General features: G+C 40.7%; 1 pseudogene; it reads left to right on the top strand.

Annotated features, from left to right (window-relative positions):
* Positions 1–2,121: 2,121 nt before the first annotated feature.
* LOC107062086 (uncharacterized) lies at positions 2,122–7,465 on the top strand (annotated as a pseudogene).
* The last annotated feature ends 7,334 nt before the right edge of the window (positions 7,466–14,799 follow it).

Genomic DNA, 14,799 nt, shown 5'->3' with positions numbered 1-14,799 from the left:
GCTATTGCATACAAACAGGCAGTTCACTGGTCTATCTCACGAGGACCCACGAGTGCATATCCAGAATTTCCTCGAGATCAGTGACACATACACTCCAATGGGAGTGAACTCTGATTATGTGAGGCTCACATTATCCCTTTTTCTCTGCTGGGGGAAGCAAAAAGATGGTTGAACTCTGAGCCCGCAAATTCCATAACAACTTGGGATGATCTTGCCCGAAAGTTTTTGATAAGGTTTTTTCCATCCGGTAAAACAGCCAAGCTGAGAAGTGACATATTAAGCTTCCGACAAAAAGGAGGGGAAAACTTGTACCAGGCTTGGGACAGGTTTAAGTCCCCGCTGCTAAGCTGCCCACATCACCATCAAGCTAACGAAGTATTGGTCCACACCTTCATTGAAGGGTTGGAACCGAACACAAAAAATTTACTGGATTCTGCTGCAGGTGGACATGCTTTGGAGAAGACATATGCTGAGCTGTTTACATTACTTAATAGAATTTCACAGGGAAACCCTGAGTGGAATGGCGGAGGAGCTAAACCGATCGTACAGAAGACTGCTGGAGTGTTGGAAATGGATGTAGTGACAGCTTTATCGGCACAGATCGCAGCAATGCATAATATGATGACTACTCATTTTAGCAACATGTCACTAGGACAACAACAAGCCAAAGTTAATGTGGTACATCAACCATAAGCTTGGTGTGAAGTATGTGGAGGTGGAGATCACAGAGCCGAGGTATGTGGGGCAAACCCAGACTCTATTCATTTTGTAGGTAATGCTCAAAGAGGAGGAAATCACCAGAGCTATGGAAATACCTACAACCCAAGTTGGAGGAACCACCCAAACTTTTCTTGGGGTGGCAATCAAAACCAATATCAAGGACAGAACCAATACAGACCACTGAGTAGTGGACAACAGTACCATCAGCAAAGCCATGGAAATCAACAAAATCATGGTAATCAGCAGGCTGCCAAACAAAGTGATATGAGTGTGGAGGACATGCTAAAATAAATAATGGCGGATCAAGCTAAATTGGCAGCAGATGTTCGAAACAATCAATTGGCGACTCAGAACTTGAAGAAGCAGTTTGGGCAGTTTGCTAGTGCTCAAAATTCCGGACCACAAGGGGGTTTGCCGGGAAATACCGACCCGAACCCGAAGCAGGTAAATGTTGTGAGCACTCAGAGTGGTCGTCCATTGGAGGAGTTGATGCCAAAGGAAAAAGTAGCTAGAAGAAAAAGGAACACATGTAGATGAAGCAAAAATCAAGTGAACAAAGGGTGAATGAGGAACCAAAAGTAAAACCACCTCCTCCCTTCCCACAGAAATTTAGGAAACAAAAGGAGGAGGAATGTTTTGGTAAGTTTATTGAATTGCTTAAACATGTACATGTTAACTTGCCTTTGATAGATGTGTTGCAGGGCATTCCTAAGTATGCCAAATATGTGAAAGATGTGGTAGCCAACCAGAGCAGATTGGCTGAATATGCAACAGTAGCACTCACGGAGGAGTGCAGTTCTAGGATCTAGAATAGGCTCCCAATTTAAGTTGAAAGATCCAGGAAGTTTTACTGTTCAGATACAGATTGGCAAATGTGTTGAGGCAAGAGGGTTGTGCGATTTGGGTGCAAGTATCAATTTAATGCCTACTTTTATGTTTCTCAAATTGAGACTAGGAAAACCCAAGCCCACAACCATTATGTTGCAGTTAGCAGACCATTCAGTGTCAAGGCCAGATGGTGTTATTGAAGACATCTTGGTTCAAGTGGGAACTCTGCTATTCCCCGTGGACTTTGTCATTCTGGATTTTGAGCCTGACCCAGAGGTCCCATTTATTTTGGGACGCCCATTTCTAGCAACCGAAGGTGCATTAATTGATGTAGCGACCGGTAGACTCACAATGAGGGCTCATGACAAGGTCGAGGTATTTGATGTATACAAGGCAATGAAGTTGCCTGCAATATATGAGGAGCTGTTTACAATTACAGTCATTGATGAATCTATGGCATCTAAATATGTTGAAGCCCAAGACCCTTTAGAGAAAGTGCTAATTATGCAAGACATTGAGGGAAATGTTGTAGCCTAGGAGTTGGCTAACGTCCTAAATGTACCGAATGTGAGTATGCTTCGCAAGTTCGTGGAGCCATTAAATAGAGTCCTAGGACCACCTCCGAAGCCTTCGATTGAGGAAGCACCAAAGTTGGAGTTAAAGGCTCTCCCTTCTCATCTCAGGTATGCATTCTTAGGTGCTAATGAATCTTTACCTGTAATCCTTTCTTTTTCTTTGTCCGAATTGCAGGTTGAGGCATCTCTGAAAATATTGAGGAAGAGGAAAAGGGCGATAGGATGGCAAATGGCTGACATACATGGCATCAGCCAAACTTTATGCATGCACATGATATTTATGTAGGAGGGGAACAAGTCAATTGTGCAACTGCAGCGTAGGCTAAACCCACTAACGAAAGATGTGGTGCGCAAAGAGGTGATCAAATGGCTGGATGCGGGTATTGTCTATCCAATTTCGGACAGCAAGTGGGTAAGCCCAGTTTAATGTGTGCCTAAAAAGGGAGGCATGACGGTGATCACTAATGAAAGAAATGAGTTGATTCCAACTAGGACAGTGACAGGATGGCGAATATGCATGGATTACAGAAAATTGAATGAAGTTACCAGAAAGGATCACTACCCGGTCCCTTTTATTGATTAGATGTTGGACAGGTTGGCTGGACAAGAATACTATTGTTTCCTGGATGGATATTCAAGATACAACCAAATTGTGATTGCACCAGAGGACCAGGAGAAAACTACATTCACTTGCCCGTATGGGACATATGCTTTCAAGAGAATGTCGTTTGGGATATGCAATGCTCCAGCCACTTTCCAAAGCTGCATGATGGCCATCTTCCATGATATGGTTGAAGATTTTGTGGAAATATTCATGGATGACTACTCAGTATTTGGGGAGTCTTTTGACAGGTGCTTGGAGAATTTAGACAGGGTGCTGGCTAGATGCGAGGAAACTAATCTCGTCCTAAACTGGGAGAAATATCATTTCCTAGTGAAGGAAGGGATTGTGTTGGGTCATAAGGTGTCAAAGAGAGGGTTGAAAGTTGATCGGGCCAAAGTGGAAGTAATCGAAAAGCTACCTCCCCCAATTTCTGTTAAAGGGGTGCGAAGTTTTTTGGGTCATGCTGATTTCTATAGGAGATTCATCAAGGATTTCTCTAAGATTGCAAGGCCCATGTGTAGATCCTAGAGAAGGAGATGAAATTTGTATTTGATGAACAATGCATGCGAGCTTTTGAAGCTTTGAAGAAGAAGCTGATAGAAGCTCCAATCCGAACTTCCCCAAATTGGGAGCTTTCTTTTGAACTAATGTGTGACGCAAGTGATGTGGTGGTGGGAGCTGTGTTGGGGCAAAGGAAAGAGAAGGTGTTTCACTCAATATATTATGCAAGCAAGACACTGGATGCGGCCCAAACCAACTACACAGTGACTGAAAAAGAAATGCTAGCCTTGGTTTATGCTTTTGACAAGTTTAGATCTTATCTGGTAGGTACTAAGGTAACGAACTAGAGACTCAGAGAGAGATCAGAAGCAAAACTCGACAAGGAGAAGGCGGAACCCAGGTGCTACACTAAACTAGGCGTTAGTACTTGTTCAACAAGAAGGATGCAAAGCCGCGGTTAATCAGGTGGATTCTATTGCTGCAAGAGTTTGACATCGACATCAAGGACCGAAGAGGTTCTAAAAACCAGATTGCAGACCACCTGTCAAGATTGGAGAGTTCGTCACATGAGGAAGAGCAAGGTCAGATTAGGGAGGCATTCCCTGATGAACAACTATTGGCGCTAGAGGTGAACGAACTACCTTGGTATGCTGACATTGTTAATTATTTGGTTAGCGGATTGTTTCCACCGGGTGCAACCACCCATCAAATGAAGAGGCTTATTTATGATGCTTGGTTCTACATATGGGATGAACCTTATCTCTTCAAGCAAGGGCCGGACAAAATGATGAGGAGGTGTGTTCCTGAGTCCGAAATGAGACAAGTGATGGACAGTTGCCACTCGTCTGCATACGGGGGCCATCATGGAGGTGAGCGCACTGCGCATAATGTGCTTCAATCAGGTTTTTTCTGGCCGACATTGTTTAGAGATGTTGCAGGTTATGTGAAAAGTTGTGATCAATGTCAGAGGATGAGGTCTATTTCCAGACGACATGAGATGCCCTTGCACAACATCTTGGAGGTGGAAATATTTGATGTCTGGGGGATCGACTTCATGGGGCCATTCCCTCCATCGAATGGAAATCAATACATATTTGTGGCTGTGGACTATATGTCAAAATGGGTTGAGGCAGTGGCGTTGCCGACCAACGATGCGAAAGTGGTGTTGAAATTTCTAAAGAAGCACATCTTCACTCGGTTTGGAACTCCTAGAGCAATAATCAGTGATGGAGGGACACACTTTATAAATCAACTAGTGAAGAATATGTTAGCTACATATGGAGTCAGACACAAGGTAGCTACAACATACCACCCTCAAACTAGTGGCCAGGTAGATGTGTCAAACAGAGAAGTGAAGCAGATTATACAGAAAACAGTGAGTTCCCAAAGGAAAGATTGGGCAATAAAGCTTGATGATGCATTATGGGCATACAGGACCGCTTATAAAACACCAATAGGGACTTCTCCCTATCACTTAGTGTTTGGTAAAGTGTGTCACCTTCCAGTTGAATTAGAACATCAGGCTTACTGGGCAATGAAGAAGTTGAACCTGGACCCGGAACTAGCAGGCAGAAAAAGGATGGGTCAGTTGCATGAATTGGAGGAATTCAGACTCCATGCTTATGAAAATGCTAAGCTCTATAAGGAGAAGACCAAAAGATGGCATAATAAGCATATTGTGTCTCAAATTTTTGAGCCTGGGCAAAATGTATTATTGTTTAACTCTAGATTGAGGTTGTTTCCAGGTAAGTTGAAGTCAAAATGGAGCGGACCATTCGAGGTGGTGCGCATGACTGACCACGGCGCTGTAGAGTTATGGAATGAAGGAAGGCAATCCACGTTCATTGTGAATGGACAAAGGGTGTAGCATTACTTCAGACAAGAGGTGGTTCGAGAGGAAGAAAGTTTGGAGTTGAGCAATGAATGAGAGGGAGCTGAGTCGTGCCGTGACGTTAAATCAGGCGCTACTCGGGAGGCAACCTGAGACTTTGTGTTTTAGATGATATTCCAGTTGTAAATTATTTGAATAGGCTCGTTTGGTTTAATTTTAGTTACAGTTTATTTTTTTTCAGTATCTTAAAAGTTGTAATTTGAGGGAAAAATAAAAATTTTGGGGCAAGAAAATAGTGAAGTTCGCGACCTTACCGCGTCGCGGACTTGTTTCTGCAAGAGGACACACCCCAAGCGAAATTTGGGAATCTACACTAGTGGAGTCCGCGATAGGAGCGCGTCGCGGACTTTTTCCCTCCATGTGATGGATGCTCCAGGCAAAGCTGAAATAAAAGAAAAGCCAAGGCATGTCCGCGACATCTCCACGTCGCGGACCTGGTATGTTTTTGGGTATTTTCATTTAACAGTTGGATCTTTACCCGGCTAATTTGGTAAAACCTGACCCCCATTCTATTTTAATCCCCAAACCCGTCCCTTAAACTCTATTTTTCTCTTCTTGACTTTATTATTCCCCTTTCTCCTTCAACCCTTACTCTTCCCACAAACTAATCCGTGTCGCGAAGGTGGACATTCTCACCAATTCTTCAGTTTTTGTGAGTCTAAGTACGAAAGGTATGTGACCTACACACTATTGTTTCTTTATTTGGATGATTTATTGAAGTTGGGGCTAATATTCATGTGGGTGATGGGTAAGTTAGTATAGTTTGTTTAAATTGTTGTTCTTTGTGGTTTTCTGCTTAGTTACTACGAGTCATGGTGGTGAAGTTTATTTGAATGCATTTGGTTGACCATGTAACTCACAAATTGGGGTTAAGGAAGTCTTGAGTGGGAAATAGGTTATGAGGGGAGTAATTAGAGTAGAAGGAAATATATTGGTTCAAATTCTTGAGTAGAATCTGCGGTGTTTGGGTGTGTATGTCTGGGCTGGGATGAATTTTGTGAATCACATGCTGAAAATGACATTGGGAAGTCTGAGTACCGTGTTGTTTGTGTAATTGGGAGCGAGAGCAGGTGTAGGGTGGCCCTCCAGTGTTGAGTCTCATTAATTGATAGGAGTTTTGTCTGATTGCAGGTTACCATGTCTAGCACACAAAGGTCGGGAAAAGCAGTGGCATCTAGCAGCCGTAAGAGAGTAAGAACGGGCACCACCATTCCTCCGGCACCTGCAGTCCCAAGAGGACAAACTCAGTGCTACGGGGCCAAGGCTGTCACATCGGAGGGCAAAAAGTGGTACAAATCACACACAGAAGCCAAGTACTTCTCGGATGTGATACTCGATGATTTCAACTTGGAGAGAGAGTTCCCACACATTATGCGTCGCCTGCAAGAGCTGCACATGGGTTTCATCTTTCAAGATCCATCAGAGTGCAATGTTAGTGTGGTGCGGGAATTCTACGCAAATTGGAAGCCTGATGCCCGTTCTCACTTTGTAACTGTGCGACGCGTGGAGGTCCCTCTGACACCTTCAACTATAAATCAAATATTGGGGGTTGCAGATGCCCCTTCTGATGTCCTCACGGGGATCAATATCAGCCCTCCGTATCAACAGATTCAACATGCTTTATGTGGGGAGCATTCCACTGCGAAATGGATTCGGCATGGGCATCGTGGTTATCACCAGTCATATCTTTATGCTCACATGAATCGGGAAGCTCGGGTATGGTTAAAAATTGTCATGAGTTATCTGATACCAGGCCTGCATTTTACCGAGGTGACGAGAGATCGAGTATGCTTGGTCTATGCTCTAATGAAGGACCTACCCATCAATGTGGGAGCGGTGCTAAAATCGGCCATGCGCAAGGCTAGAGTGCATCGAGGTCGAAGGTATGCATTTGGGGGACTAATTACTAATTTGTGCAGGAGAGCGGGAGTTCCAGAGGAGAGTGTGGACTACATGGCACCTCTATTCACCACACCCCTAGATGTCACGAAGACTAAGGGGCCGGAGAACATGCATTGCCCCACCCTCACCACAACGGAGCACAACCGAAGGGATGCGATGATCATGGCGCACATGTTTGGATTGCAGATGCCACGTCATAGAAATGGATGCCGAGCTTCAACTCAGGAGCAGTTGGATGAAGTTGCAACGAAGTACCCCCTGATTGAACAAGCTGAGGCATTACTGGGACTTGAACGTGCATTTATCGAACCCGTATGGGATGATGTCCCAACCGATGAGGGTAAGAGGCGAACCATGTCAGATAGTGAATCCGATTCGGAAGCAGATGAGGGTGACCTTTTGGCTATTGAAGGCACCGATGGTGATGCCGACATGTATGAATGATCAGGGAAGTCCACCCGCCTTACCTTGTTTTCTTTTTGAATGCTGTCACACTGTGGACAATGTTGCGTTGTAAGTGTGGGGTGAGGATTATGTCTGTGTAAATAGTTTTTATAATAGTTTTTGTGGGTGTTGCTATTTTGTTTTGGGTTTCTTGGTAGTTGTTTTCGGTTCTTTAGCCAAGGACAGTCCCTTTGAACCGTAGTAGTAAAAACAAAAAAAAAATTGTTTCTTAGGATTGAGTCAGTTGTCATAGTTGATTCAAGCCGCCCTATGATAGAGGGATGACGACCGTCTTAAGGGAAGTTTTCGTCATTTGGGTCTGTAGCGTTGACTTTTGGCTAAGGCTACACAACTGTGTTTTAAATGTTATTGAAAGTGAAAACATTGGATGACTTTGTGTTGAGACATCTAGGCTCTTTTATGTGACTCTAATTGGCGTGTGATTTGTGTCAGTGATTGGGAAGTAGTATATAGTGATCAGTTCTGAGTTGAATATGTGCCAAGTGTGTAAGATTTGTGCATTCCTTGCTATTAATTGAGGTCCAGAACTTGCCCGGTGTGTCTGCATAGAGAAAAAAAGAGGATAAGGAATTTGGGAAATGATATAGGCAATTCTTTGATAGCCCTGATTGTGCCTTCCTGTACCCACCTTGATGTATATCTCTAGTTAACCTCCTCGAGCCTTGAACTTATTCTTTGGTAGCCTCTTTTGAAGCTAATACCCATTCCTTCTCTGGCCTATAAATTTGATCCAAAAGATCCTAAGCGCTTTGTGTAAACAATGAATGAAGGAAGCATAAGTTTAGTGGCAAAGCCCAACATAAGTTTGGTTGAAAAAAAAAGAAGAAAAGAAAAGAGTTTTATATATATATATATATAAAAAAATCAATAAATAAATAAACTTTGATAAATAAAGTTAGAATGAAAATGGTGGGAAGAGGTGAATGTAAATGCTTTGCAACAAGGGGCCAATGGTGCCAAGAAAAAAGAGGTTATTGAAAGAATTGTCCAAAAATGAAGTTTGTTGTGCATTAAAGCGCTTGGGAATGCAGTCACTATTTATATCTGAAAAATGGTCCCCACCGGTCCCCTAGCCTTCATTACAACCCTTAAAAGACCTAATTGATCTTGCACTTCCGTATTCTCTAAAGTAGTGAGGCAGTACACTAAGGGCAAGCCTATGGTTCGTTGGTTGTGGCATGTGAATTCTTTCAAGAGTGAGCGAAATTGCTTCCCACACCCATTTTTGTATGAAAATGTTATGTGTGAGTAAATAGGGTGTTCATTTATGGTGAGGGCAATGAGGCCTGATAACTGATGTATCTGTGGATCCAAAAGTTGTGCATGATTTTGCTGTGTTATATGAGTCTATTCTTGAGGCTAGATGGTCTTGCACGAGTTGTCCTAATGAGTGCAAAGTTTGTGTCATGTTGTGTGGAGCTATGATAGTTGTTGTGGACAAAGCTGAAATGCCATTAGGGGTAGTGTAGTAGAGTTGTCGTCTTGAAAGTGTAGAAGTATTCGAGGACGAACAAAGCTGTAAGTGTGGGGTGGTGATCTTGGGCGTATTTATGCGCCTAATAACCAATTTATCCCATATATATAGCTAAGTTGAGAGCATTTTTAGTAGTCGGAATTAAGTTTTGAGGGTCTTCTGATGTCGCTTCTTCTAACCAATATGATTAGATGTTTCAGGGTGAAAAGCAAAGAAGAACGAGCCAAAATAGGGCACCTGGTCAGAGGTCGGAAAATAAAAGATGAAGTTGCGGAAAAAAAGGGGCCAAGAAGCTGGAAAAATACACCACGAGGAAGCATATTCGCGTCGCGGAGCCACTACGCGTATGCAGAGATGGAATTCCACTTACCATTAACAGAGGAGTGCGCGATGGGAGCGCGTCGCGGAGAGGGTTTATTAGCGTGCAACTATAGGCGAGGGAACAGGTCCGCGTCGCGGACCTGGACACCAGAAATCGGCCACGTGTTTTATTTTAACTATAAATAGTTTAAGTGTGTTATTTCACAAAACATTCAATTTTATAAACACGGGAGATGAGCGATTTGGGCGATTTGGCTAACCCTTTCTAGGGCTTTTCTTCTACTTCTTACTTTTGGTAAACTCTTTCATGATTCAAAAACATTACTTGATGATCTTTTGTTCTATGAGTAGCTAAAGTCCCTTCTTCTAGGGTTGTAGCTATAATTAATGGTATATTAGTATTTGTTTTTAGCATGAGATGGGCTTTCTTGTGATTTATGCTTATATTCTTGTTTAACTATTTTAATGCATGATCAACATTAAGATACACTTGTTGTCTGCTCTTGAACTCGGAAGATGAATAGAGGGATAGACCAAAGAATGTGAGAAGTGTGTTCACTCTAGAGTAAAATTAGAGTGTTTTGTATATAGGATAGTCTTATACCTATATACCGCGCTTGATTAATATGCAAGAAGATAGATTAATGCTCCGCCATTGGTTCATGTCTATCCCTGCTCAACGATGTAGTTAGGTTGTCAATGGTGGTAGGCGATTAGAGGTTGGGAGACCATGATCGTAAAATGACCTTGCAAATCCATATTGATGTTAGTCTGTCGAATGCTAGGATAAAGTAATTCTATGCCGGAAATTGGGTTATACTGCAACCCTAGATTTCCCATATTGTGAAATTCTCTTGTTTAAAACTGTTTGATTGTAGTACTTAATTTGTGAGATTATTCTACTTAGTAATTGTAATCAAGTTTCTAAACTTGTTTGCCACATAAGTAAATTTATTTTAAACTTAACAAAGTTGTTGTCTGTGATTTGAAGTCCCTTGGATTTGATAATCCAGCTCGAAAGAGTCGATGTACTACTTGAGTGACCACGTGCACTTGCGTGTGCTTTTGGACGCAACAGTTATTTTCGGGCATAGGTTGGGGGGTACTTATGCATTTTCCCCTTAAAAAACTATAAGCTAACACCCTATTTACATATAGAAATACTTTTTTCTCACGACCCAAAAATACACGTGATGACACATGTATATTCCCACCAAGACAAGTCATCTTCAACCCAATGAAAAATAAAGAAATGCGGAAATATAAAACTAGAACTATACAAAGGCGTAGAATTTATTCATTCTAAACAATACCCCAAAACCTGGTTGCCACGTGTACAAGACACTAACATAAAAATAGAATTCGAAAGATAAATACAAGTCTCATAGTTTTTGTTTCTCAAATAGAATAAAATATAAAGTAAAGGAACAAGAGGGCCCGCCGAATGACAAGCACCTACCGCTCAAAATCCTTGACAAGTGTCGAAATCAGAAGAAGGAGAAAGAGACATGGGTCCGGGATCGGAACCTACACAAGTATAGAAACAAGGGGTGAGTACCAACAACATGGTACCCAGTAAGCAACCTAATAAATAAGGAAACCTAGCAAGAATTTGAGTACCTTTTACACTCCAAATGAACCTCCTCAAACTACAACCTGCACAAAAATTAGCCCAACCTAACAATTTTACAATACACGGCTCACAAGGCCCAATATTCATAGTTCGATAGTCACATTTCAAGAATAGAAACAAGTCAAGTAAGTCAACCTCAATGTCAAGTAGATTAGTCACACGTAACAAGTACATCAATCACATTTAACAAGTAGGCCACACATAAGAACAAAAATGCATCAAATCATAATAATGATCAATATGTAACACCTCGGTCTTAGAAAGTGCTAATTTTAGAAAGAACTAAATTAGAAATAACCATTTGAAATTTGTGCAAGTTAGTCTTCAATTATGAGTTTTGGGTCAACTTCAAATGATCATAACTTTCACTACAGGCTGAGTTAGGTAGCCCATAAGATAAAAAATGAAATATCTTCAAGTCCTCTTTCCAACGCCATTGAGTTGCTAATTTGCGAGTTCATACGAGGGAGATATGCCCCTTTGAGTACAACCTGCCCAGTTAAGGAAATTCATCCGAATTGAGGAGGGGTATTTTGATATTTTCCTTACCTCTACTAGCTCCACACGTTTTTACACCCAAATTAGGGGTCAAAGCTGATTAAAATTAGTTTAGGCTAAAGTCTAAAATTGTTTGGAAGGTTAGGGCAAAGTTCAAGAGGATAACATGGAGAAAAGCTTCAAGCGTTCAAGAATCTTGCGATCTTCGAGGATTTTTGCCAAGAATTCGATTCTTTCAAGGTATGTAAGCTTTCATAGTGATGAGTTCGTTCACACTCATGCCATGAGTTTCTTTATCAAGTTCGTCCATGAAATCTGTGTATTGAAGTTCTTGATGAGTTTTCTTAAAGTTTCGTTCTTTAATCTTTATTACTGGAGTTTGATGAGTTCTTGAGGCGAGAGTTTTGAGTTTGAGGGTTGTTCTTGAGGAGATTTGAGTAGATTTTCATTTACTTATGTTGGGCATACAAATCTAAGAGAGTTTGGAAGAAATCAATTGATTCTAGGTGAATTGGGGCCAAAAATTGAGAAGAAATATTCGTTAGAACATTTTGGGGAGGGGTGGCGCGACGCGCCGTGGATGCGCCAGGAGGGCTAGTGCACCACACCTGAAGTGCGCCAGAGTTGGCCATCTAAAGTTGAGGGGCTGGCACCATGCGCCGAAAATGTGCCAGGGTCGCATGTCCCTCCTTTCTTCCGTCTTAGTTCTTTTAAAACTTATCTTCACTCTCTTCCTGATTATAACTATCCAAACTAGATCTAATCATTAAGAAGTCCTAATATCCTAATCATAACTCTTGAATTCATAACTCATAATTTAAATTCAAGATAGAGTTAAGAGTAAATTTTGAGAAAGTTCTTTGAGTTAATTTGAGAAGTCTTTTACAATTGTTTAAAAGAGAAAATGGCCAAAAGACACCCCAACGTATAGCCGGATTCCCAACTACACACTCATACTTTACGGGAGTCCTATTACCCCCTTGGACTATTTTAAAGTGTAGTTATTTGCTCCCTAAATGCTGATGTGACAAAGAAGGTGTAGTTCACTCTCTTTGGGAGAGTGAGAGATAAAAGATGATTAAAATATTAACTTTATAAATATTTAATTTATTTCATATTAATATTCTATTTAAAAAAGAAAAAGAAATTATGTTTCCTTTTATTTTTTTTACCTTCTTTATCTTTTCCCTTCAATGTTCATAAGATCCATAGACACCGGTGGGCTCACCTCGACCACCAGGTCACCGCCCTCATCAACTTTTCATCACTAAGCCAATTCATATCTTCAAATTACATACTTTTCATCATATCTCCACTTTTCATCACTTTTAAAATTTGTTGGTAGCTCAAAATCAAAATTGAAAGTTAGAAGAATCGAACTTTAGACTAGTCATTAATGGAAGAGTTCACTAAGTAATAGATTTAATTAATGGAGAAGAATTCATCATTGGGTGACATACCCTTTAATGAAGAAGATCAATTTATTGAAATAGTTGTAAACATTAATCAGTGATAAAGTTTTTCGTCTGTGTCTAGCTTTAGAGAACGAGATTTCCTGGTGTTTAGAATTCTGGTGAAGGTTGAAGATGCAGTAGTCATGGCATCCTCGTCGTCAAATCTGCAGAAGCTTCAAAGAAAAAGAAATGGAGGAATGGAAAAGAAAGAGAAAAGGAGAAGATGAAAATATATAAAAAAAACTAAAATATAAAAGAATAATTATTATTTTTTATATAAAAAAAGGGTAATATTACGTGGCAGCGTGCGTTGATTACTACCTAATATGAATCTGGGTGTGAGTTTGTAAGGGGCTAGATATTTCACTTTTAAAAGGTTCAGGGGGTGATAGGACCTCTGTGAAGAATAAATGTGTAGTTGAGAATTCGGTAATAGCTTGAGGGGGGGGGGGGTTTGGCCATTTTCTCTTGTTTAAAACTTGTTTTAAGACTTGAGTATGAGGATGAGGAGAGTCGAGTTTCATTTTTCAAAAATGAATATAAGGGAACTAAGTATTCCCAAGAGTAAATATTTTACATTTAAAATGAGAGGAAATTTTGATTTTCAATCAAGTTCATGAGGAGTTTTTGAGCACTATCTCTTTTAAGAGAACTTTTTGAGTAATAATCTCAAAGTTTGAGGATGAGAAAATATTTTTAAATATATGAGCATGAGTTATATTATTAGGAGTAGTATTGAGCATCGATATGGGGACAAGTTTAGACAACTCAAAGTCCTCATAAACCATGTGTGCCAACATGGGTAAAAATGGTCATACCTTTTAAATGATTCCTTATTGCTTTTAAGCATAGCTTAGTGGATCCACTTGGTTGAGGATGTCTTATACTCCGACAAGGTATAGGACAGTTCTGGCAGTGTGGGCGAGACGATGTATCATCACATAGCTGATAGTGATGGTTATCGGTTAGAGAATCTCCCAAATAAGAGTAAAAGAGTTAATATTGTATTTTTAAGTACATTGAGTTATTATCTACTGTTTTAAAAGCTTTCTTTATAATGCATCTTTATAGTTGCTTTAATATTGAACTGAGTTAAGTATTTCTGAGTTTGAGTATCTTTGAGTATCCTTGTGTTGAGTTGAGATGAGGTTAGTATGTTCTTCCTTTTTATCAGTTCAAGTTTATGTCTGTGCTTTAGAGTTCCTCTTGCATGCTCGTACATTCCATGTACTGTCGCCATTTGGCCTGCATCTTTCATGATGCAGGTAATCAGGGTCATCAACAAGATCTCCGTTGATACAACTTGCAGTTTCGGATTTGCTTTGGTGAGCCTCTTCGCTTCGGAAGGTTTCACATCTACTTTCAATTTTCTTAGGAGGTCGTGGGTTTTGTCCCGAATTCTATCATAGTTATTAGAGGCTTTGTAGACAATAGTTTTTTGAGGTGTCTTTTTCATTTCCATTGTTAACTGTTTAAGACTTTAGTCGCCTTCTTATGGCTAGTTGAATATTTTAAATATTCTGAGTTATGTATTTGAGACACTTGAGTTAAACCTTTACTGTAACACCTTAGATATCAAAATGAAGAAAATCCTAGGTTTTAGAAAACTGTGCCAGTACCAACGAAACCACCCACAGACCGTAGGTAGAACCACAAATCGTAGGTGGGGTTCCATCTTTAAGGCACAATTTTTTATGTTCTCTGATCCCACCCATGGTCGACTAGTACGGTCCGTGGTTGGACCTACAGACCGTAGGTGAGAGTCAACAACTATTTAGAGAAAAATGTTGTTGGGTAAACTTCAAACGGTCATATTTTTTAGCATAGAATGAATTAGGTGGCCCATGACCTATCCAATTAAATATAATTGAATGCTCATTCCAACGCCACCAAGTTTACTAAAATCTAAGCTCGGAGTAAAAGGTTATGCTCG

This window comes from Solanum tuberosum, unplaced genomic scaffold, assembly GCF_000226075.1.
Source record: "Solanum tuberosum cultivar DM 1-3 516 R44 unplaced genomic scaffold, SolTub_3.0 scf00198, whole genome shotgun sequence".
Taxonomy (NCBI): Eukaryota; Viridiplantae; Streptophyta; class Magnoliopsida; order Solanales; family Solanaceae; genus Solanum; species Solanum tuberosum.
This window is presented reverse-complemented; position numbering and strand designations above follow the sequence as displayed.